The sequence below is a fragment of the Nomia melanderi genome, chromosome 2 (genome assembly GCF_051020985.1).
Source record: "Nomia melanderi isolate GNS246 chromosome 2, iyNomMela1, whole genome shotgun sequence".
In the NCBI taxonomy this organism is placed as follows: Eukaryota; Metazoa; Arthropoda; class Insecta; order Hymenoptera; family Halictidae; genus Nomia; species Nomia melanderi.
Genome location: NC_135000.1, coordinates 20,613,464 through 20,637,933, shown reverse-complemented (window position 1 = coordinate 20,637,933; position 24,470 = coordinate 20,613,464). Strand labels below are relative to the sequence as shown.

The 24,470-nt window shown below is 43.4% G+C and overlaps 1 protein-coding gene across 1 annotated transcript in view; it reads right to left on the bottom strand.

The window, feature by feature from the left end:
* Nucleotides 1-23,422, bottom strand: part of PlexA (plexin A) — a 316,934-nt gene extending 293,512 nt beyond the window's left edge. Inside the window, exon 1 of the mRNA XM_076374489.1 lies at nt 23,062-23,422. The gene's annotated coding sequence lies outside the window, so the exon portion shown is untranslated. The remainder of the gene's footprint in view (nt 1-23,061) is intronic.
* Nucleotides 23,423-24,470: the final 1,048 nt, after the last annotated feature.

Below are 24,470 nucleotides of genomic sequence, written 5' to 3'. Positions count from 1 at the left end.
TGCCCAAACAATTACATCGGCAAGGTACTGAGAACGTATCTTTGCGAGACTGTTCCTCGTGGGAATGCGATCCGGATCGCGAACTGCAGGTTCGCGGTCGGTCCAGACCGGCAAGGTCGCCGAGCCCGCGGAAAAATTACTGCCAGAGAGGTTTCGAGAGGAACACGAGACGCGAACAAACGCGCGGCTCGCCGGTCGGCCTCCACCTTTCTAATTAATTATCATACCGGACTATTTGCGGGCCATTCGCGTTCGTCACACGCGTGTCCGGAAAACACCGGTCTCACCCGATCGGTCTGGAATCCTTTCCTCGCCATCATTTCGACGGGTTAAGTAAGCATTTCGAATTCTTTCGGAGAAAGTTGTCGCCTACGATACGCGCTTGTTACTGGGCAGAACATCGGGGACTAAGTGATTTCGTTCAGTTGATGGCCAATAAACGAGACGAAAGAACCGGTGAGAGCAACCGATTTTAGCGAAAGCCTTAGGAATTATAATTACGTTGTAAATACCAGTTAAATGTGGTATGTGATAAACGGTTTTTCCTGTTTGAGAACTTTATATGAATTTACTGGAATTTTTAAAATAGAACTGTTAATAGACGACCGGGGAAGATATGCGGAATGAAAATTTAGCAAATTGTCTGGGTATTACGGTTGAAGACACGTGGATCAAAAATGGCGACTGGTTATGTGGGAATGTTCTGTTTGCTTTGAGCTAGCTTTTGGATGGACAGAAACTCTCTACGTTAAGTCTTATATACTATCATTGCTATATGCATACTGTGCACAGAATAATACTTGAATGTAATTTATTATAATGTAATTAACGGATTAATTTTCTGCAGAAGGAAAGTTGAAAACTGCTCGTTTCATGCTGTAGCTTCGTTTAGTTTTGTTGTGGATGAATATTTTAGGATTTAGAATTTTGAAGTAATAACTGTAATAGCGTTCCTAGAGTTTTACGTTTCATTTTCAAGGAATATGAACTGTTAATGGTGAGTATTTTAAGGATTAAAGTTTACACTCGTGTAATTACAACACAACACACGTAAGAAAACGTTTCCGGTTATTCATTTGGACAATCCTATCGTTTTATTGGGCGATGCAATCAGCATTTTATTCCCTTAAACGTTTTCTTTCGCTCGAAATGCTGTAATCGTAATTACAGAAGCCTTTCCAATTTTCATAACGCGAATTTTTTCGACGAATTTACAGTGGAAAAAGTCGTGTCTGTTCTCTCATTTTTCATTAACCTACATCTTTTTTTACACGTATATTACTCTAGCGCCTCTATTCACAAATCCAGCAGTTCCTATTTCTTACTGAATATTTTCAAACAGAAAAACATTCGTTTCGTTTATCCTTTAGTAGCAATACCGTTGCAGGTATGAGATCAGAACATGATTCATATACCACACAAATAAAGGTTACAAAGTCAGTAATTGTACAAATTATTTCTATTCCATTTCAGTGCAAGACCTCAAACCTTTATAATCAAATATCTTCCTTTTCCATTAATAGAGAAACGAGGTCATATACTTTTTACCATTACTGAATATAAATCTACCTGTCACCTTCAAAACACCTTATACAAACGAACAAAAGCCACTGTCAATTCTACAGTGATTCATGCAATGCTTCGATGAATCAGTCTCCCGAGCAAACGTTGCATTAAATCAGTAACTTTATAAACAATTCCCGTGAAGAACTCGTCACTTCGGAATAATACAACGTATTCGTTATTCACCAATTCGAACATTACTTCCTCAAATATCGTCAACATGATGATTCCCACCTTAACTGAGGTGCCGCATTTTACTGCTGTAAAATTATATTAAATTATAAAGAAATAACACCAACTTTCTCAAAATCAATAATATACTCATCATTACACGAAAACATTGCATTTCTCCATGATGAGTATACTCATCACTCATAGATAAGACGTTCACACGTTAACTGCCACAAAAATCTTCTTTCACATAACACTTATTCTTTCATAGCGAAAATGAACAAGATGAATAATTAATTATTTAGCGTCATAATCCTCGCATCAAACTATTATCAACTTACGTACGTTATTAAATATTTTTCTTCAATATGAATCATCTCAAGTACACTTTTTTTCAAGCAATTCAGAAGCATTTGGCTATTAGGTGACCGATATGAGAATGAACGCGTTAATGCTTGAAAAGAACCGTCGAAAAGCTCGCGAAAACGCGGGCGAGCGAATTTTTGGTAGGTGCAAAGCAAAAACGCGCCGCTATTTTCTGCATTATTAGACACGTCAGGCGGCGAGGGGTGCGAGGGCCGAGGGGAGGGATTCGAAAGTACGGTTCATTAAAGATTATATGCAAATCGGATGCAAATGAGATGCAAATAATGTTGCACACTTTTTCCGCGGCATAATGCACACCATAACGCCGGAGCATGACTCCGATGGAGTAATCGCGGGATCGTATTCGCCCGGACCCGCTAAAAGCCGCTAACGAAATTATGCGGTAACAGAGAATCTGAATTACGCCGATGAATAATCGCGGCCGCTGTTCCACTCCCACTTCTCAATCTCTCGCGCGAGCGGAGAAAAAAATCGCTTCACGCGACGACACAGGTTATAATGAACGAACCTTTTCGGATTTACCGTGGGAACTCGCGTCGTGTAAACGGAGCCTCTGTCGCGTTAAGTAGTTTACGACAGTCACCGATCTTTGAGACGTGGCTTCGATTACTGTGTCAGTTAAACCAACAGTAAGGTCGTCAAGAATAATGTAAGGCAGTAAATGGGCAGATTAATATATGCAGAACTTTATGCTAATCCATTTAAGCGTAAACACACTTACTGTGTCGCGGTAAGTGCATTTATAGCGAAAATTCTGCCGCTCGGCGTAGTAAGCGGTAACGAGAATGGGAATTTTATGCGATTATAGTGGACATAGGCGTGCGTATTATAGAAAATACCCCAGGGCAGATATTTAATCTGTACCGTGAATTTTAGATTTTCTCTAATCATTTTACTACGGGGACAGAGGCAAAATGGATGCTACTTTACAGTTCTAAACTATATAAATAACCTAGTTAGTAGTAAACATGTCAATTTGCAGTAAAATAATACAGAAATACAATTCTTTAAGCCATAACTCTGCCATTCTTAACAAACCGATTGATCAACTTATCAATTTAAAAACTCAGAATCTTGCACAATATATTTTCCCAAATCAGGACATCCGTCCCGCAACAGCAACCGATTCACAGTGTGCCAAGGTTGCCTCGGTCTTCGAGCAACACGATTCAGTTCCCAAGGAAGAGCGTGAGGCCGCTTCTCGCGACGCTGGTGGTCTTCCGGTAAAGATATTGCCGCAGTCAAAGGGTTAAATAACCAACGGGTAGGTAAACTGCACCGGGATGAAAACTTCATCGAAATCGGGGCTGGAAGCAATCGACTATCGTCTGTTAGCCGGTGGAAGGAAGGCGAAGGATACGAGAGAAGGCGACCACAATCCAGCGGTGCAGCGCTCGATGTAACACAACTCTCAAGGTGAACCGAGAGCCGGGACATCGTATCCGCTTTAACGCAGAATGTTTTCCAGCGAGTTCCAGGCTGGCTGGCTGGCTCGCTCGCCGCGTTCCAGGGATCCGAGATAATCGGTTAACCGGTCTGTGTAAACATAATCGAAATTGTTCTTTCCCGGAGCCGGGTCTTGCGGTTGCCCGTTAATTTTCAATAATAATTCTTTATAGCTGTGGCGCACGATACCGAAACAGCTACCCACGGGATAAGGGGGATCGATCGATCGTTCGGCCACGATCGTGCGGATTGAACGAGGAGTAGGGAACACACGCGCGCGCTGCAAACGATCCTCGCAGCCTCACGACGCGGAAGGGAAGCGATCCGTGGCCAATCAACGCTGCTCTCGTATTCCAGAACGCCAATCACGTATCGATCGAGAGCGCGATCGAGAAAGAAGACCGGACGACAAAGGGAGGAAGCGTTCCGGCCAATTGTTGTTGTACTTACGTTTGTTGCTATTAGTCCCGGTTGAAATCGCGCGCGAAACGCGGGTCGGGATATTAACGGGATCGTAAAAATCCTCGTCCTTTCGAGACCAATTGAGCCGGCCGATGCTATCGGAACTCGTTAATGTCGTTCGAAGCGCGTTAACGCCGATTACTCCGGCTAATGAAATGTTTCTTTCCCCTCGATTATCTGTACGGTTCCGCGCCTGTTTGATCCCGGCCTCGATAAACAAACGCGCCTCGGGAACTGTTCGTGGCTCGCGATCCGCGGAGGCGGGGAATCAGCTGGTTAGCCAGGCTCCGCGGTAAGGAGTATGCTTGCACGGTTTTTACGACGGCGGCGCATTTTAAATGCAATCGCGACGATTGCTTCTAAACCGGAGTTTAAGGAACGGTAAAACTCCCTTGATGAAACTCGCTTTTTGCATCGTTGATTGCCGTCGACTATATATATACACACACACACACACACACACACACATTACCATGACCCGCTATTAGCAGACGTCCATTAAGCGAACCGACTTCAAATTTTTCAGGCGCAGTTCGCGTTCAACAAGGAACGCTCGCGTCGATAACGTACGAGCGTCCTTCTCGAATCCATGGTTACTGTTATACAAATAAAACTAGACACCACGCGAGTTCAAAAGACCCGAACGCCGCGGCTCGGTCGAACACCTCGTTCCCCGGGATCCATTTAGTCACCCGTAATACGGAGTCGTAAAACCCGTCCGCCCGGCGAGTACAACGAATTTCATTAAGTAACCGTGCGCCCGTTTGAAAAACAAGCTGGAAAAAGGAGCGAGGCGACCTCGGCCCATCGAGAATTCTGACAGATATCGAGCCGGCAATCAACCCGTTAATTCCGCGTATGTTTGCTCTCCCTGTATGAATCGTTCCTATCCTGGGGAAACCGGACGGAAAGAGAGACCGATGGATAGTGTTTCTACCTATGCGCCTCGAACCCCGTTGAAATGGCTGCAGGAGAGAGAAACAGAGACGGAGAGGATTGCCGATGCTTCCGGCAAGAAATAACATCGGAAACGCGGATAAAAAGTCGGCGGTGCGACTGCGCGGGAAGGACGGCCGATCCGAAGGCACACAAGAAGGCCGGGCAAAATTGAAAATTGCACAGACGGACAGCAGTTATGGTAATGCACCGCGTTACTGTCGACCGAGGATAATTTCGAGCGGATTCGAACGCCACGGGGTGGTGGAGCAGGAGGAGGAGAAGGAGGAGGAGGAAACGGGAGGCCAGTATTGGCTGCGGACGATCTACCGGCCGTGGGATCGTTAAAATCGAACAGCTGCGTTTAATTCAGACATCGGGCCGGACAGATCGAGGCTATCATTAATCGGCGCGGCATCGGGATCGGCAGCGAGAACGATCCTGACGTCGATATTTCCCGATTAGGGTGCTAACTCTATCGCGCACGATCCCGCCCTTTGTCGGTGCGCGCGCCGGCGAAACACGCAGGTAATTAGGTTCGAATCGACGCGGCCCGATTTGGAGTTTTACTGGCATGAAAAAACCATTTTCCCCTAGTGCCGTTATCAATCGATTTGTTTGACGTTCAATTAGAACCGCAGCGACGATTGGACCGGTTCTCTATGCAAATATGGATTTTCTTGTATCACTCTGCGAAACAGCGGAATAGGAGGCAATTCTGCGTAAGAAGAGTTTCGAAACGTTGAAAGGGAAATGGGAATGCCATTGGCATTCCTTTAGAATGACTCTTTTGTTATACTTCGCGTGCGGATTGGTATTTTAAGTGTGCTAAATTTACTGTCTTAGTTACGATTTTTTCTCGACCTGTTACTCGAATAGTTTTCCCATCATGAAAGTTCGCGTGTATCTAGTTCAAAGTGGATAACTGCAACCTGAAACGTATTGCGTCGTAACGAATACAAATATGATGCAATTAGCGCTATTAGGCTCACCAGGGTGAGATTGAATTCAGTAATCCCTGTATACCGTTTACTCGCTAATCAATTTAGGTAATCTCCTTAATTCTTACTCTTCCGCATGTTTTCCTTGATAGTTGTATTTAACTCGTCGAACAATGTTATCGTTTTAATGAATACATTAATATAAAGCCCCCCGGTTCTTTGTGCGTTTATAGCTCGTAAAGTTCCTCTAGAAGAAATAACACATGAAACTTAAATGGAAGACCATCCCTTTTCAAAAGAATTCGAAACAATGAATGCTACTAATAAAATTCCGCCAGTATAAACATGTGTGTTGTTATTATTGAACGATACCCTATATAACGTGGATCTGTGATAAAGTCTATGATAAGTGGAAAGCGGAATAAATGATCGGTACAATCGAAAAATAATGCGTACAATGCAAATGGCAACGTGGAGCGCCTATTCCATTATCAAGCTGCCCTATAAAGTATAGATACTAAATGTCTCGATTTCGCAATCGAATAACCCCCACCCCCTCCCTTTCCAAACGCTACGCCACCGATAAGCATCTAAACCAATCTGGTCCCTCCATTTCAGGAACAGAATGCGTTCGCGCGCGCGGTCCCGACTTTCGCGATCGCGTAATTCGAATATGGATTCTTAAGCGAGCCGCGCCGGTCCGATCTACGCGGCAACAGGCGTGATTAATCGACGAGCACGTATGGAAGTCATAATCACCGTTTATGTCACGCGGCTAATAAATCTCTTTTTAAAACGGAGACACCGGTGCACTTGCTCGAACGAAATCGATTAATCACTCACGAACAATCGGCGAACAATGAACGGTGGCATCGTTTATAAACATAAATCGTCTGGCGTTTCATGAATGCCAAGCCTCCCCCTTTCGCCCCTTCCGCCAGCCCCGCCGAACACGATTCTGGAAGCGTTGTAATCACGAGGAAATGTATTAATCAAATATTTTCCTGGGTCTTAGGAACAAGAAAAAACGAAATTGACAAGGAAAGTTCGAACGAAGAAACGATGTTTCGGTCCAGCTTCGACAGTTTTATTAATATTAGTGACTTATATAAAGTATCACGCGAATATTGAACTAATTAGCTTACGTAATGACTTATGTAAATATTAGAATAATTAACTGTCGTAGCTGGTGACTTGTTCGTTTCTTTGAGATAGAAAGTCACTTGGAAAGCAGCGAGATAAAACTAGCTGCTGCAGACCTGTAACATTGATAAGAGAGTACAATGATAATTTGTGAGAGAATATCATGGTGTTGAGACGGTTTTAATTTGCTTTCTTGGAAGAAGGTATTAACGAGGAAAGTAAAAGCCGCGAATGAGACGTTCGAGTTTTGTTCACCGTTTCACACTATTTTCACATGACATTTAGCTGCTTTATGAAATTCTTTATTAATAATAATCACTTACAGTTTAAAAAAAATCCTGTTAAATATAATAAAAATATCTTCCGGTCTGAAAACGGATACTCATTTCCACAGTTTTTAATACGTTTCTAATGGAATCTAAGAAAACGTTTATTAATTCGCAGTTTTATATGCGGAGACCGAATTATAAAGTCAGAGGATTAAAAGAAAGTGATGGCCATGTTGGAATACGGATGGTGCATCGTTAGGTATTTTTATTCGTTTCCTGTGTCCCACTGCCCTTATACTCGTGAACGACTTCCGGTTGTGCTCGTCCCCGCGTGACGGGAAACGACGACACGCGATTCTTTCTTTTTTCCCTGGACGATTAGAATCACTGTAGGAAGCTCGTGTAATGACGTTGTAAGCATCGGGAAACAATGAACGGGTACAAGACCGGGCTGATCGTAATTAAATCCATTCCACGCGTCTGACGTTCCGGGTAACTGCTCGAGATCCGCTGAGACACGATTAATGAACGGCCTTTTTCGTTTTTTTAACTGAATTGATTGCTGCCCCAGCAAACATATTGTTCACCGGGTCTGAGGTTCTTTTGTTGTTCCGACCATTGAAAAAGGAGGTTACCCTTTATGCCCCAGTGGAATAACACGAATAGTCTAAAATGTGGAATGAAATTTCTGTATATGAATACTATAGAAAACTTTTTGAAGGGAAATTTTGATTTGCATTCTGTTGTATTCGATCGTATTCATAATTGATAGACTATTAATAGCCAAGTAACTCCATATCCACCAACACGACACAAAATTCGCGAATAAAACAGAAAATAAGAATAAAACGTTCGAAGACGCAAGGAAATCAATTGATTTCCCCAAATCTCGATTAAGAAATTTCAATAAAGCAAATTGTCCCGCGCCTCAGGTATTTTCCCTTATAAAGGGTCGATCTCATTACCCGACCGACTCGCATACGAATACGTTCATGTTTCATGAGCGCGTGGCAAAAGAAGGAACAATCATGCAAAGCATAAATTTCACGAGCACATCGAAGGATGGCACACCTAATAACCGAAGCTCGCCTAGCGTGTTCGGCTCTCTAATCATCCCGCAGAACGTGTTAATAGAAGCTCTTAACGGGACATTTTTTTCAGCGATTCCTGGTCAATATTGCAAATTACCGGGGGACCGTGCCCCGGCTCAATAAAACAGATAAACGGGGAGTCATCACCGGCGAGCAAGAACGCCTGTATGCTAATCCCATCGCGTCGGTGTGATAGTAGCTTGTTCGACACCAGGAAAACAGCCGACCGGGGGTTGACGAAGAAGAGGCGAAAAACTGGTAAACGTGTTCTCGCGGCCGGCAGCCTTGTATCGATCACTTAAGATCCCCAACCGTCCGAAGGCGCTGCTAATGAGTGAAACTAACGCGATAATGACATCGTCCAGTACAAAAATTACACGTGATCCCGACGACGGCCAGTTTGTTCTCTAATTATACGTCCGGTAAGTACCTGGCAGCAGCGCGGCGGATCTCCGCTGAATGTCCTCGGCTGGATATTCTGTTACCCGCGTGATAAGACAGGGAAGCGGGACGTAACTCGAGCACCAAGGCAAGCCGGAGGATCTCGTTTTGCCGTTACCGCGAGAAAGGATTGCAGTTCGCGAGCCAGTGAATTATCGAGCTCTCTGAAGACGTCGATAGCGCGCCGATAGCGGGTGCATGTTGATACTTGCAGCGATTAGATACTTTGATGCGACGATCATTTGCTTCGCAGCTTGCCCGAGGACGACGTGAAAATTGTTCTTTGACAAAACTAACCCTACATTATCTTCAAATTAACAGGGTCGTTTGTCTCCCTTTAACCTGATAAGCAGCATGGTTTTGTTGTATTTCATTTGGAGTCGTAGCGTATAAAAAAGTTATTATGTGCAGGGAAGATAATTTTTATTTATTAAGTACAAAAGTGATTATCGAAGCTTAAATTTTATGCCCGGTCATGGAAACCTGGGGAGGATTAGAGTAAATCTTGAGAATTTATAAGTGATAATTATCTATAGTGGTACAGGATAATAAAGGGGGTGAAAAATATGTAGCTCGTGCCAAGTATCAGATTTTCTTTATGCGAAGCAGATATCTTAGAAATTACGAGTACAGGGGCTAATATTCATCTGTTTCAAGCCATCAGTTCTCGAACCAGTGCATGCGAAGTGTGATAATCAAATCCCATATCATAAGAATAAAATACAATCTCTTCGTAGTAATTAGCTTCATATTGTTCTTAATGTTCTTAATATCCGAATTCGTAGATTCCCATAGATTGAATACAATTCCGATCGCAGGTGCGATTTCTCCGGGTACGTGGAACGGCGGCAAAAAAAAGAAGGAAGGGGATTTTCAGGTCGTTTCTTCGGCCAGAAATTAAATCCCGGGGAACAATGCTGCGCGTGCAGTTGTGCTGTGGCAGCCGCGCGGAAAATTATTTTTTACAGACGTCTCTCGGATTATTTTCTTCGAAGCGGAGGCACACGTACACACAACCAGAGAATCGTGGAGCGAAAGAAGGAGGGAGAAAGAGTGACGGAGGGAGATGACCGGTCAAAGGGTGCGGGGACGGGATAGAGAGGGAAATAAAATGAAAGTCGCGCGGAACGGCTCAGAAAATAAAGAACGTTTCTTTCTGGTGCAGGAGCGCGAGAGGCCGAGCGACGTCCAGAAAAAGAAACGAAAAATACATTTGCGCTTTTATCGCGCTGCTAGCCCGCGCGTGGTTCGTTTTCGTCCTGAAATAATTGTAATTCATTTTGCCCTCGTGCGCCGGGAGAGAGAAGGCTTTCTTTCCTTTCAGACCCGCTCCGCCGGAGATAAGGGACGAAGGGCAGAGAGGAAAAAGGTGAAAAGGAGAAAATAGATCAGAGACGCGCACGAACGCGAAGAAAAGAATCCGCGAGGGTTGATAACAAATCTAATAGACTGTTTCTCGGATTATCTTTTATCGGGGACACACGGGGAGAGGAAGAATTTTTCCTCGCTATTCCTGAATGCCGCCTTAATTGGGAGATGAACGTAACGAAATGACAGGGCCGGCGACGAGTAATCTGTTTCCTTCTAGACAACGGATAATGCTGTTTCCTTTTAAATACGGCTTTCTACCATCGTGATCAAAACGGCCTATAACGTCGCAGAGCATTACCGAAGGATCTAACGAAAAGATGTATGAAACCACTACAGTTACTGAGTTATATTCTTTCAAAGAAGTAATATAATTTGAATTTAATTCGCCTTCAGATTCTTATGTTGGATGAAAATGATGTATGGACGAATCGCGAACGTGATCGATAGTATTTAACCCTTTCCGCTCGAAAGATTTTCACTAGAAATATTCAACGTTTCCCGACGAGATTTAGACGTTCTTTGAAAATAACTAATGAGAAAACGATATTATGCCGATATTACACGTATTGGTGTGCAAATATCGTGGCGTAAATCGTTATGGAAATCTTACTGTAAGGCATCACTTCTATTAACTAATAACTAGGGTATTTAATAACTAATATTTTTAAGTGCCCAGCAAACGAATATCGCATTCGAAAAAATAAAACGAAAGGATAGTAGTAACCCGTTTTAATGCATTTGCCGAGTAATAAACACTTGTTACGAAGGCACCGGTATAAAGCGCGCCACGTGCGCTCGCGTCCGCGAGTTAAAAACCCGGAGCATCTCACCTACGCCGGCCACATACACACGGTTACCAAGCACACGTTGTTCCCGCAAGTTCTTCGACCCCGAAACTTCGTAACCATCATTTATTTACCCTCCCCAACGAACTGTCACGGAGTTCTTGCTCCCGTTGCACAGTGCATTTAACCAGAACTCACCGTAAACTCGAAAAATTTATCGCGGGAACATGACGCCATAAAAATTCGACCGTTCCCGCCTGCCTCCCTCGCCACCTAAAAAACTCATCCCCACTGCCGGCCGTTTCTTCCATGTCTCGGAAAAAAGGGGTGGAATCGGTCCGAGAAACCCATTATTTCGCTCAAAGGTGAAATCATTTTTGCCCGTTTGATCTCGGTCCGCTGCCCGCCTCCGCTTTCTCTTTCCGACGCGTGAACACGCTATTATCCCCAACTCCTTCTGTATCGAGAAAGAAGGAAAAACGCGTGGTAGAAGGGGACGGGAAAATGGCCGAAGAAACAGGGGGAGGGGAGGTGGAGAGCGAAGGGTCGCGCGGAGTGAGTTACAGAGTATAACATCGGTCAGGATGACGGCTCATATAGCGGCAAGTCCCCTCGTAATAACGGTTCGCCGTTTTACAGCTGGTCGACTCCTTTATTCGAGGATCCACCACGTGGATGGAAGGATCCGGGGCCATTCCACGACAGAATTTCCACGGGAGAGGAGGGCGACATCTCGTCCTGCAATTTGCCCGGGTGTGTAGCCGCGGCGAGGCCGTTTTATCGCCCGGGTAAACTTGTCAGGCCGGGGATGAAGCACGCCCGGTGTTGCCAATGGAAAACCAACCTCCACCCCCCTTTGCCCCATTCTCAACCGCCTGCGTCGGCCAAGTATCCCGCAGGTGATACCGTGTGGTTGATTAACACGCGAAATTGTCCCCGGCTACATCTTACCTTTCCCCTGGCGAGAAAAAACCTCCGGCTTTCCTGGACCGCGATGAATATGTATGATCCGAACGTCGGGCAGGGATACCAACATCGAGTGCCATGCGTGCACGAGGTATCACGAAAAAATGCGATTAGGTCTTAGGATCTTTGTGTGGGTTATAAATAGTCGTTCGATCATGAAGACGTTAATGTAAGCATTATGAGATCGGATATCGTTTTCGGTAGATTTTCTATTGGATTGAAGTTCTCCTTGTTTGAAAATGAAAATTATGTGAAAGTACAAAGAAAGTTGTAGCATTATTGAATCTAATCATTCTCTTGCAATGTGGCTTGGGATACTTGATAAATATTTATCTAAGGATGTTCACGTAAATCTACGTTTTTCATAGGTACATTCAAAAAAGTTCATTTAAATGCTTCCATATAAATATCAGTCTCATTAGTTTTAAATATTAGTTGCTTCCATATAAATATTTGGCGACTGCAATAACGGAGAACAAAATAAAGAAACATTTACTTTTATTAACTGGAATATTCCAACGTAGAAACTAATCAATTAATCCCTCAATCGCCGATATTCAAAAACAAAATTACACCCGCGCCCCAATCTCGTCCTTTAAAGACTAAAAAAAGAAACAATCTCATCGACACGCTGCGTACACGCTCCAACGACCGAGCACAACCGCTATATTCGTACCACGGTGTACAGAACAAGGGCGGCACTCGGTGTCGCAGAAAATTACGCAATCGTGGACGATGTCGTCGCGATAGCGGCGTGTTGTTCGGAACGAGGCGCGCCGCAAGAAAAAAAGAAAGCGGGAACAAGGAGGAGGAAGAAAGAGAGAGGCTTGTGAAAAAGCTGCTACGCGACGAGATCCTCGCTGTGGTGAGATCGTGTGCATACACGGTGCGCGGGGCCGAGGAGAGGCCACTTAGGCATCGATTATACCCGGTGTTTCTGCGAGGAGAATTCCGCGGAGGAACACGTCGCAAGAAGTCCCCTCGGCGGGAAAACGTGAGGATCGAGGGACCCGGGTAGGCCGGAGAACAAAACCAGGAATGCGATCGTTTCCAGGCGCAGACGCGCGCGCGCGCGCGCGCTCATCCCCAAGCCCGTGAGGCCCCGAAACGAGTTCCAAGAAGAGAGACAAAGAGCCTCGTAACCGCGGGAGAGAGATCCGAACGCCTCCCTTTCTCCGTCGCTCCTTCGCCGTTTGTGTGCAGCAGGGATGCAAACCATAGGGAAAGGACGAAAAGAAGAAAGACGTTCGCCGACGGTCGACAAAAGCTAATTTGACTTCGCACTTTCATTCTTCGAAGGTATCCGACAACCTGCGAACCCCGCGTGAATTACAACGAGCCGAGGGTAAGACCGACGCGTCTCTATCCCAATAGGAATGTTCGCCGAGCCATAGAAGCTACCTCAGCGCCAAGGTGCACTTTGGGTTTGCTGAAAGATTTCCACGAGTTGGAAAAAATATCTGGTATTGTCTACCAGTTGATGGATAGTGAGATGCGTTTTGTTTGTAATTTTCAACAGTTACGTGTAACAGGATTGACGAATAGAAAATTAGTGTTAAAGATAAGATGGAAAAAGATGAAACTGGCTAGTTAGACTTGAATTCCACGGCCAGGTCATCGAGTGATACACAGGCTATAGTGAGGAAGTTGAGTGAGAAATGAAGTACTTTGTACTTTGATTGCTGACAGTGGGATATGAATATTTTGAAATGCTTAAGAATGTTTCATTTAAGATTTTCATACGTGGATGTTTTATTGTTTCCGCAAATTCATTGCTCTTTCCTCAGAGGCTGTTAAATATCCTTCTAACCCCGGGGCGAAGAAACTTGCCCAACTCATCAGGTTCTAGCTTTATTATCTGTTGTAAACAGTATGACGAATCCAGGTTTTTATAGCGTCGTAGGATCCGCATGCACGTGGGAAGCGAACGAAAGGTACAGACACCTCCGTAAACGCTCACCAGTAAACCGTAACCGCGAGCATGTACAGAAATATCATCGTATGGGCAAAATACGCTACATAATGAATCCAGCTTCTTACCGATGTCCTGTGATTACACGTGGGAAGCAACGAAAGGTGCGGATACCTCCGTGAATGTTCGAGAATGGACCGTAGCCGTGATTGTGTACAAAGGTAAAGATCAGACAAAGCAATGGAAATATTCATTCGCAAAAATCTCTTGTTAACAAAATAAGTTTAATTCAACAACAAGAAGAAACCGATGAGTGTTAATATTTTAAAACAAATTAAAATATGCTGGGACTCCACATTCCATTCAAATAAAATACACGAATTACTCTACCATACATCTCGCATTGACGATTATCGCAACACCGTATTCATTTATAAACTTCATTTCAATACGCTCGGAACATTATGAAAATGTGCTTAAATTATCCCGGACTCATCCTATCGTGCAGGACCACCCATTCGTGTATAATACGACTGAATTCGCTTGAAAATGAATTAGCACAAATCTTGAATAACATTTCATACCGCATTATACTGTTCCCCATGCAAAAACTACTACTCTCAGCTTCACGGTACACGACTTGCGGGCAATGTTTCCATTCTTTCGTGCGATCGCTGTATACTCGCCGTATAAATACGCAGAACGACGGGAGCGGGATCGTTTGAATTTTAAACCACTTGTAGCGCGCATGAGCCGGCAACCGGTAGAAGATTAATGGCCCGTAGCCGTTCCCCTGGTAAATGGCGTTTAAAAAACGTTACTAATTGCACGGAAATGTACGCGAGACTCGCGCGAGCGCGGGTCAGCCCCGTGAGGATCCTTCGATCGCCAGGAATCGTCAGCAGCGACGATTAAGGAATTATCGTTCGAAGTTGTCGCCGCGAATACGGTTCGAGATGTCTCGTTACTCGGCCGGTTGAACGGATGAATTATTCAGAATCTTTGTTGATCGTTGTTCACGGCTGCCATTGAACAGTGCGAGCAAAGGAAGAATGAAAGAGGCGGGGAAAGGGGAGAGAGGTTGAAAACCCGAAGGAAAGAGAGAGCGGTCGTAATTAATTTCCGACGTGAAAACGCGAGTGACGTTTTCCCCGTAACGCGAGACAAACAGTTGCCGGGCGAGAATCGGCGACGCTTAAACGCCTTAACGAACTGCGAAAAAAACCGACCGTCTGTTTTTAAAATGCATTCCAGCAGGCGTGCGTGCGAGCGTGCGTGCATGCGCGCCCGCGCACGGCTTACCCCGAATGATCCTCCACTCTCGCCACGAATTCGCAATTAAAACGGATCGTGGAAAGGGTGGCCCGAACGGAAACACGCCTGCGCGGCGGCCTATCAAATATTCATCGAAACAAATGAAGCTATTTAAATTCCGTGATTAAGAGAAAGGATCGCGGAACACGGGTTCTTATTACCGCATGAATGGGGCCGAAAAAGATTCATGCCTCGCACGAAATGAAATTCTGACGCCTGTTACGGGTAGTTATGTACACGGGTTACGTTGTAGATCTCGGCCGAGCTGTCGCGATTATTTTATTAACTACTGTGAAAAGTAATCCTTTATTGTTGTCACTTTCGTACATTGTTCAAGTTATCATGATAATGCGCTTTTAAAAATGTAATAGGTGTGTGCAAACTGTGGTATTAACTTGATTAATGGGCTCTTATTAGAGAAAAATATGATTGCAGATAAAAGTTTGTTTTTAAGTCAAATTGTACTCAGCAATGCGTGAAATTTAAAGAAAGTAATAGTAATTATCTATTAGGTACAGAATACTGACTCAATTTTTTAATTTCCTTAATCTCCAAACGCGAAGCATTGATATTGCTTCCACAAATGATACTCGATAAAAAAATTTTTAAAAAACTACAGAAACTGACAAGTCGTATAAAGGAGAAACGTAGTAGGAAAATTTGGAACAGTTTGTAAGATCTGTCGGAGCACGCTACCATTTCTATGCAAAAAGTTCTCAGTGTACTTATTCGTTTCAAAATACTCCGCAGAATCAAGTTCCGAACAACATCAACGAAAATTCTTCGCAGGGAATGTGTCGAAAGTCACGAAGGCACTCGAAAACTTCCAAACAACGGGTTTGTATACGTACTACACAGGCCTTTCTGGCAATAAACTGTTAAGTTCAACAAATCGTGAACGGGCACCGACTTTTTTACCGCATCGAAATTCTTTCAGAACTTACGAAACGAGAGTCAACGCTTGCCCTTTTGTGTCGCCCGAAACAAAGATTCTAACGGCGTGGCCAAGCCCCGGAACCCTCGCTCTTTTTCTCGTTGCGCCGAACGGAGTCGGTTGCGAAACGAGGCTACGGCCAGCCCGTAAAGGAAAGCGAACGCCACGAAAGCGAACGGGTTAATTGAAAGTTTGTCTAGGATTTCGCGGCCGTCGGCGACCGTTCGTCTATTATTAGAGAAGAGTCATAACTAGCAGACACGATCGATACGTCAAAAATATCAACGTTCTTCGTCCACGATAACCGTTTTGGAATGCCGTTCTCGTAGGACAGTATACGCGAGCTGCGTTCTTGCGCACACCTCCGGACAAAAGGCTCTTAAGCCCGTTTCACCGGGTGCTGACGAAACGTTCCTTCTAATTTCATGGAAAAAAATGTTAATTTAATCGGTCGGCCGCTGCATCACTGAAGAAGGATGTTCTTTGTAATATGTCCTGCCCCAACGGGAGGTAGAAGCGGTATATTACGTTCTAAGGTGAGTATATAGCGTACCGTAATAACAGAGCAACATTTTGGGGATTCATTAAGCACCTCGAAGGGTATAATAAAGTTCTATTGTTTAGCATCTGATTACTAGATTGCAAATTTCTTGCATTCGAATGTCTCGCAGGAATCTTTAACCAATCATAATTTAAATGTAAAACAAGGTTTAATGTCATTTTTTTATTTGATTCGAGCTGTGGGTACCTCTCTTAAAAGGTTTAACTTGATTAAAATTTACGAGGCCGTCTGTAAAAACGTAAATTTACACGAAGTTTTGAAGTTTCTTGCTTGCCTTCACAGAAGAGGATCGATATTTCATTCGCTGGAAGAGATATTGCGACTCGAAACTTGTTATAACTCATAAACAAAGTGGAATGAGACATATATTAGTAAGAATATTGAGTTGCTTCCATGCGTTGAATCAGTACTTACAACTCCACTCACATATTTCAATGCAGATTTATCACACTGAAAGAATTACAATTCGCCACTGAAACACCACAATGAATTCTGTTTTGTGTAGGTTGATAGAAAGAACAATTTCAGTTTTTGAGTAAGCTAAAGAATAATATTTAATCTGAGTCCAAAAGAATTGAATATTTTTACTTGTTAAATTACGTTTAAGATGTTCAATACCAGTCTGACTGCTTATTATAAAGCCAAGAGTTTCATTGTCCAGCGAGAAAAATTAAAATTCCCCGCTAATCTAAAATTCGACAAAAAATAACGGGGCTAGGAAAAATGGTTGCCGATGTCTCAGAACACACTGGAACCAATTTATCCGAGTCCGCCGCCAGATGCGCGATTTAAACTAAAATAGTGGTGCAGTTAATGTTACTATCAAAATCCCCGCCGGCAATTAAGGGCACACTCCATTAAAAATGGATTAACGTTTTGTATTCAAATCACTGTAAATTACACGGAATAAAATCGGCTTATCGGAAAACCGATTGCAAAACGGTCACCCAAGTTGGATAAATAAACAACGGCATCTTCCTCGTTACTCGACCCGCCGTAAAAATGGTGGGGCGTATCTATCACCGAGGTCGATCCGTAAAACCGTTCCCGCTCGCTCCGAATTAATTCTATTTCGCTAATTGCCCACGAAGAGGTTTCGAGAGGCGCTCTTTTATTTCAGTCGTCGAGAAAAAAGTCGATTATTTATTCGACGAGGAAACGTCACGGCGAGTTCCGATCGAAAGGACGATTTCAAAAACTCCGATGACAAATTATCGCGCGAGTAAGAGAGACAGTACGAGCGTGAAACATTTTAAAATCGCATCACGCCGAGAACTGCAATTGCCAGTTTCTAATAGTCATTGCTGGAATGATAGTGAACACGACTTTATATATAGGAATAATGTATACGAGCGAGCACGATGAAAGAAGCGGGACCTTGTACGATTGACTAGTCACTGAATCATTCGCGCGATGATCATCCACACAGCTATTTGCGCGAGATTCATTCAGCTGCGTGCTTCATCGTCCGTCGCTAATGCTGGCTCCTCGTGGTCGCGGTAGTAAAGATCAAGGACTTTCGGGAGAGAGGGAATTCTTTCAAGAATGCTTTCATCGATAACGACCGTTCAATAATAACATTACGTGAGATGAACTATAACTTCGAAGAAATTAATGGCACAATCATTCAGAAAAAGTAACCACCAAACTTCGAATATTCATGTATTCACGTGTGTACGCATTTATATACATATAAAATTTGGAGCTTCCGTTCAATCTTGAATCTATTAAGGTCACAATTAATCCCGAAATGTTATTTTAATTAAAGACGTTTATAATTGATCAATCAATTTCCCTCCGAAATAATTTGCATTTGTTTCGCCGAGCCGCCGCGTGAGTCGATTAAAGCGGAGAATTGATCGTTAAAGGAGCAAACCTAAGTGACAGTAAATAATTAGACACAGGCGTGCTGTAATATAATGGACCTGAAGAACGTCCAATCGTAATTAAAGCAAGCGTACATGCCACCCGGGATGTAATAACTTTTGAGTTCAGACTGCGTTAATTGTTCGACGAACGCGGATTTCGACTATCTACGGCCTGCAGCTTCGGCGATGGCGGAGATTTGACTCGATCGAACGCCTGTGAACACGAGGCGTCCAGGTATCACGGAACATTTCGTATTGAAAATTTATACACCTATACGTGTACACGTGCACGGGGTGCCGACGGATGCGGTTACTAGGGACACGCGTTATACCGCACGATTGTGCCTGGAAATTGATTAGCCCATTCATACTTTCGGCTCGGTCTCCCCGCCATTCATGGTCGGCTACGTGCCTCTTCATTTAACGCTACATCGACGACTTTTTGACTGTGGCTCGCTACAGACACACGGACAAGTGAGCATGTTATCGACCGCAAGTTTACGTCTGTCATTAACAAAATTCCCACAGTATATTTAAAGCACACACTTCCTTTTAGAGAGGAAACGCGGATTACCCACTACTGTATTTAAAGGTCCATAATCTTCGCCATGTTCTAATTAATCCTAATGAGCGTTGCTGCAGTATTTTGCGAATTAAATGGAATCAATGTTAAACAGTTTAATTACAGGAGAAGTTGGAAGTAATTTGACCGAAATTTATGTTGACGTGATATTCCGTAGGTCATTGAATTTCTGTTGAGTACAAGGTTGGATAATAAATAACAGATGATATGGAAATGATGGCCTTGAAATGACCTTGAGAGGAATTTTATTTGTCCTCGTTAGATTCATATTTTGGAATCTTATAGACACCTTTGTTAGTTTGTATTCTTTGACCTTTAATAGCTTTGAAAATAATTTACCTTGTTAATTTTAGTGAAACACTATATAGACTGGTGCTACTGATAAACAGTATGATACACAATAATTTGCATGTAGGATACGAATTCATATTTTCACAGTTTGATAAAAATACAGAACTAAGCAGAAATTTTAGTTTGTTATTCAAAGTTTCACAAGATCCAAAATGAAGTGTACCGCGTTTACCATTCGCGTATCGAATTCCAATCACGAAACTCCATCGCTTTATCTAATATCCACCACTACCTTTGAAACACATTTTATACTCTATACATCTAATATTTATATATTCACACAGCTCCACTCTTTCATGAACCAATTCACAGGACCCGCAGTCGCATAAACATGCATTTTATACATTAAAACTCCCATCAGATTCCGGATAAGCTAAAAACCTCGTTGAAATCCTCGTCTGGCGCATAATATTAATACAAATCGTCGCGTTCCCTCGAATGAATCGAAATCTAAAATTAAGAACGTCCTTGATATCTCGTCCCGAATTGCTTATGTAACCGAAACAATAGATTCCTATCGGTTAGAGGGTACTCCTACGAATTTCTCGGCGCGACCCGTGAGTCAGACCGTGCACTTAGACAATGATGTACGATCGCGATCAGCGCGTTTACTGGATTATATCACTGTTATTATCTCGGGGACTAGTCATCCCCGCGATGTTTCTTAATATCTCGCCTGGGATCTGTTGGTTTTCAATTTGTGCTCGCATCGCATCGTAAGTATGATAGATGTGCGGAGGCAGCTACGAATATTTATGCTAATTTGTTAAGCTTCCCGATAGACGGGTTCGCGGGGAGGGTTCGGCGCGAGAGGTCCGCCGCGGCTGGAAACCGTCTGAAAGCGTGACAGAAGAGAAACAGCGAACACATCGATCGTTGTCCACGGATTATCGTCGTAATTCTCGCATACAAACGGCTCTACGTCGTCCGGCAGTTTCGCTCGCAATCCCAGACACGGATATTTGCATTCGGTTACGTGAGCCGTGGAGACGCGCGTGTCTTCATTAAACCCAGACCACCGGAAACCAGGATAGCTTCCGTTGATATCATTTTTCAGCTAGCCGCTTTATCAATCTCTGATGAACTGTAGTTTTGGATACAGTTTCATTTGGATATCCGTTTGAATCAAATATCTATTTTACTTGCCGTCTGGTTCGATTCAGTGTGACTAATTCCATTGTTTAAAGACTCATTAATTTAAAAGTGTAATATTTAACCCTTTGCACTCGAGAGGTGACTCCCAGTCATCACTTGATTCGATGCAGTAAAACTATAAAATTTGATATTCAACGTTAAACTCTGTATAATGCATCGGTGTGTTAAATATTGGAATAAAAAAGCTTTGTTTCTCAATTCACTTGCCATTTCTCTTTGAGTTAAGTTAAAAAAATATCGTCTGTGTCTAGTTAAAAAATAGTTAAATATTTCTAACGAAATACTTCCGAGTGCAAAGGGTTAATATTTAAATAAGCTTTAAGTACATGCTTTCAGTAACTGTTTTCAACAATTCCATTTTGTCGTTAATAATTTATTAAATCAGAGAGAAATTCTTGTTTCAATAAATAATTCTGTGTTTAATTTAAATGGTAAATGTTACTCATATGAATACAGTATTCCTATTTGGTTCGGAGGAACTGAATAGCTTCTTATATTTATGATGTTTAATTGAATTATGAAACTTTCATGACACGTCCGGGTCGATATTATAATACAATGGATTATTATTTTCAGAAGATAAAAATATACACAACTGAAGTATTAATAGTATTATATGTATGTCACGTGTTAATATTTATGGAATAGTTACGAAAGATACACAGATTGAACGTTAATATTAGTAAATTTTATTATCCGTTTTGTTATTTCATAACGAGTATAAATTATTAATTTTTAATGCAGCACTTCATTTTATACGAGCAATAGTATATCAAAATTGGAATTCGTATTTCCAAGTATCTACATTATCATGCCATGAGTAATTGCGTTATCAAAGGGTAGACCACAACAATTATTTCCTTCTTTCAGTGTCGCCACTGACCGAAACATTTAATTCATATTACTACCAACTTTACAGCCTAATTAAATACTGGCATTCCCAAATAACCCAGCAGGGAAACAATCTTATCAAGACAGATAACTCAACACCAATGACGAGTTATCTCGTCCCTCGGATTCTCAAGTAAAAATATCCTTCCCAAGTAAGCTCAACCACGAAGCATATAAAAGCCGAAGAGAATTCTCACCGAGCTACTCGATACGACAAACCGTCAACATTTAGCGTATCCCCAGATAATATTCAAAATACTAGGAACGGAAGTCGATCGCGCGCGGGCAAACGGTTCTCGGATTTACAGGGCTTCCTGGAATACGAGCTAGCTGCTTTCAACGCGTTAAATGCTGCACGATTTTAAATCATTCAATTGAATTGCATTATTATTATTGCATGTTTATCTAGTTGAATGTCACCGCATTAGACAGCATTGTTTGTAATATAGAAATCCTTTCAAATAATCATAGTTTAACTGAGTGAACTACAGTAATCCGATTCGGTTGGGGGTCACCTGTGAACCCCATGGCATTCAACGTGTTAATCAAGGAATAAAATCAAATACCATCGATCAAACCACCGTACGAAATTAAAACAAAAAATCTCGATTCCGCTGGCTCACCGTGTAACAACAACAAAACCTGTTCCGTGATTACCAGCGGATAGAGATCAACAATGGTGGACGTTCGAAAAAGAAAGGGACCGTAATCCATCAACGCACGCAAAATCTGTCGAACGCTGTGGCAACAGCTCCAATAACGTGCAAAATAAAAGAGGAAAGAAAAATGGGGATACATCCGTTTCCGAAATTTCCATTCGGCGTCGCGTCGTGCTCGAGTCCGAAGGTCGGAGAGAATTTCAAGGCGTGGTGGATGAGCGTAGGAACACACGGTTGGCCGTGTGCGCGCGATGACGAACGGGCCGAGCATTCTTGCCGGGTCGAACGGAAGCGGCACACGTCGCCTCGCGACAAGGGTGAAACGCACGGAGGTCACGTGAGGCCGTTCAAAAATCAAACGAGAGGAAAAAAGCGAACAGAGTAGTGGGGGAAAGAGAGAGGGGGGGAGGGAGAAAGAAAGAGCAACGTCTCAGTTCAAGAACGGCCAACACTGCGTTCCACGGGAGAACAATACCGGTGTGGCTTTTATTCGCTTTTACCGTCGACAGCTGTAAAGCAAGTGACGCGTGCGATCGAAAGTATGTAATTTCGCGTACGGACGGCTTTTTAAATCGTTCCTCGCGCAACGTAGCGTGTTCCACGGCTCGTTTGCGGCCACCGTCGCCCGACAGAACGAGTTTATAGGACGCTCCGAGCGCGAGGCAAGAACGAAGAGCTGCGATGAAAAGTATTTCACGGTGGAACGGTTTAACCGAGTTTCCGTTCGAGGCGCACAGACGCCGGAGTGTCAAAGAGTGTTCATAAAACTCACCACCGTCCCCCACCCCCCCTTTCCCTCTCTTCTGCGCCGATAGACTTCACTAGCACTCGCGATGAAAAAAATTGAGGTTATGTTTTACCTGTCACGCGTTCTCACTCTCTTCGGCGAGGTTCGTCTCACTCCGTGCAAGCTCGACGGCCTTCTCGGCGACACGCTTAAACATTATCCCACTGGCCACACCGCGGATTGTATATTTTTCCCGTCGGTTCACTGACACTGATCTTTTCTTCGACACTATCCCCGGTATCCTCTCGGCCGCAAAATCGTGGGTATCGAACTGCTCCGCTTCTTCTTCTACTCCTCTCTCACTCACGTGATCACATAAGGGCACACGCGCACGCGTCCTCCCGCTCGTAGCGAGACCATTCGGCGAACTGACCCAGACTGTGATACACCGCGCTGGAGAGAGTCGTCCGTCCGGTCGTTTCCGAAGCGACGGGGACGCCCGAAGCCAGCCGGGAACATCCGAGGCCCGTCGAGCCTGCACGGACCCGCACGAACGCGTCCGATCAAGCATGCGCCGAGCCAAGACGCTTATCCGACACCACGCCGCCGCTGCCTTCGTGGGTTCTCGAGGGGGTGTCGCGTGACCACCGAGTCGCGAAACACTATACTGTCTGCCGCGAAGGCTACAGGCCGTTATCTTTCCTTTTTCTTTCGTTCGTTCCCAATCACGGGATTCACCATAGACCGGTGGTTTACGAACCCGTTTTTTTTTTCATTTTTGCCATGACCCACTCCTGGAATCGTGGATTTCATTTTTTGCTACCCAGTGTGTTGGCCGGTGAATTGAAAACGTGAGAACTGTGTGTTACTGTTGATCAGTCGTGTATATTTCGTTGGATCAGTTCTTATGAGGAAATTTATCAATACCGAGAAGTATTAATACTAGAAAAAAGTGAGATCAAACATTGAGGCAGCATAAAACCTCTTTGGAACACAATAATTAGAATCAGAGTATTATATAGTACAACTCAAATTGGCCTAACTAAAAGAGTGCTACTCCTAGGAAAATGTTAGAAGGCAAAGCATACCATTACTTTAACCCTTAACGGACGAAAGGCCTCGCTACGAGGACATAGCATTTATTCCATAGAAAACAAAAAGCCCCAATACGGGGACATGAAAAGAATTTAGTTTTCCTTTACAGCGATGATAAATAAATGAAATGAAATGTTTTCTTTATCAAACATTGCAACTTATTACATCATTGACGATGGGCGAGTATTACAAAAAAAGTTCTCGGCCGTTAAGGGTTAATATTTGAACCATTTGTAATCGTTCCGCTAAAGACCCTTATACACTCACAGTCTTGACTCATTCATGATAAACGTTTTATCTGGCTCTTCCCTATAGTTTACTTCACGTATGCGCATAACGAAGAAACTTTCATATTTTTATCGCTCCAAAATAAACCAAGACGCGCCTCGTCGTCAGTAAGAAAAAGAAACAACCTTTTTATTTAGCTCCACCTTTTTGCGGTCCAGA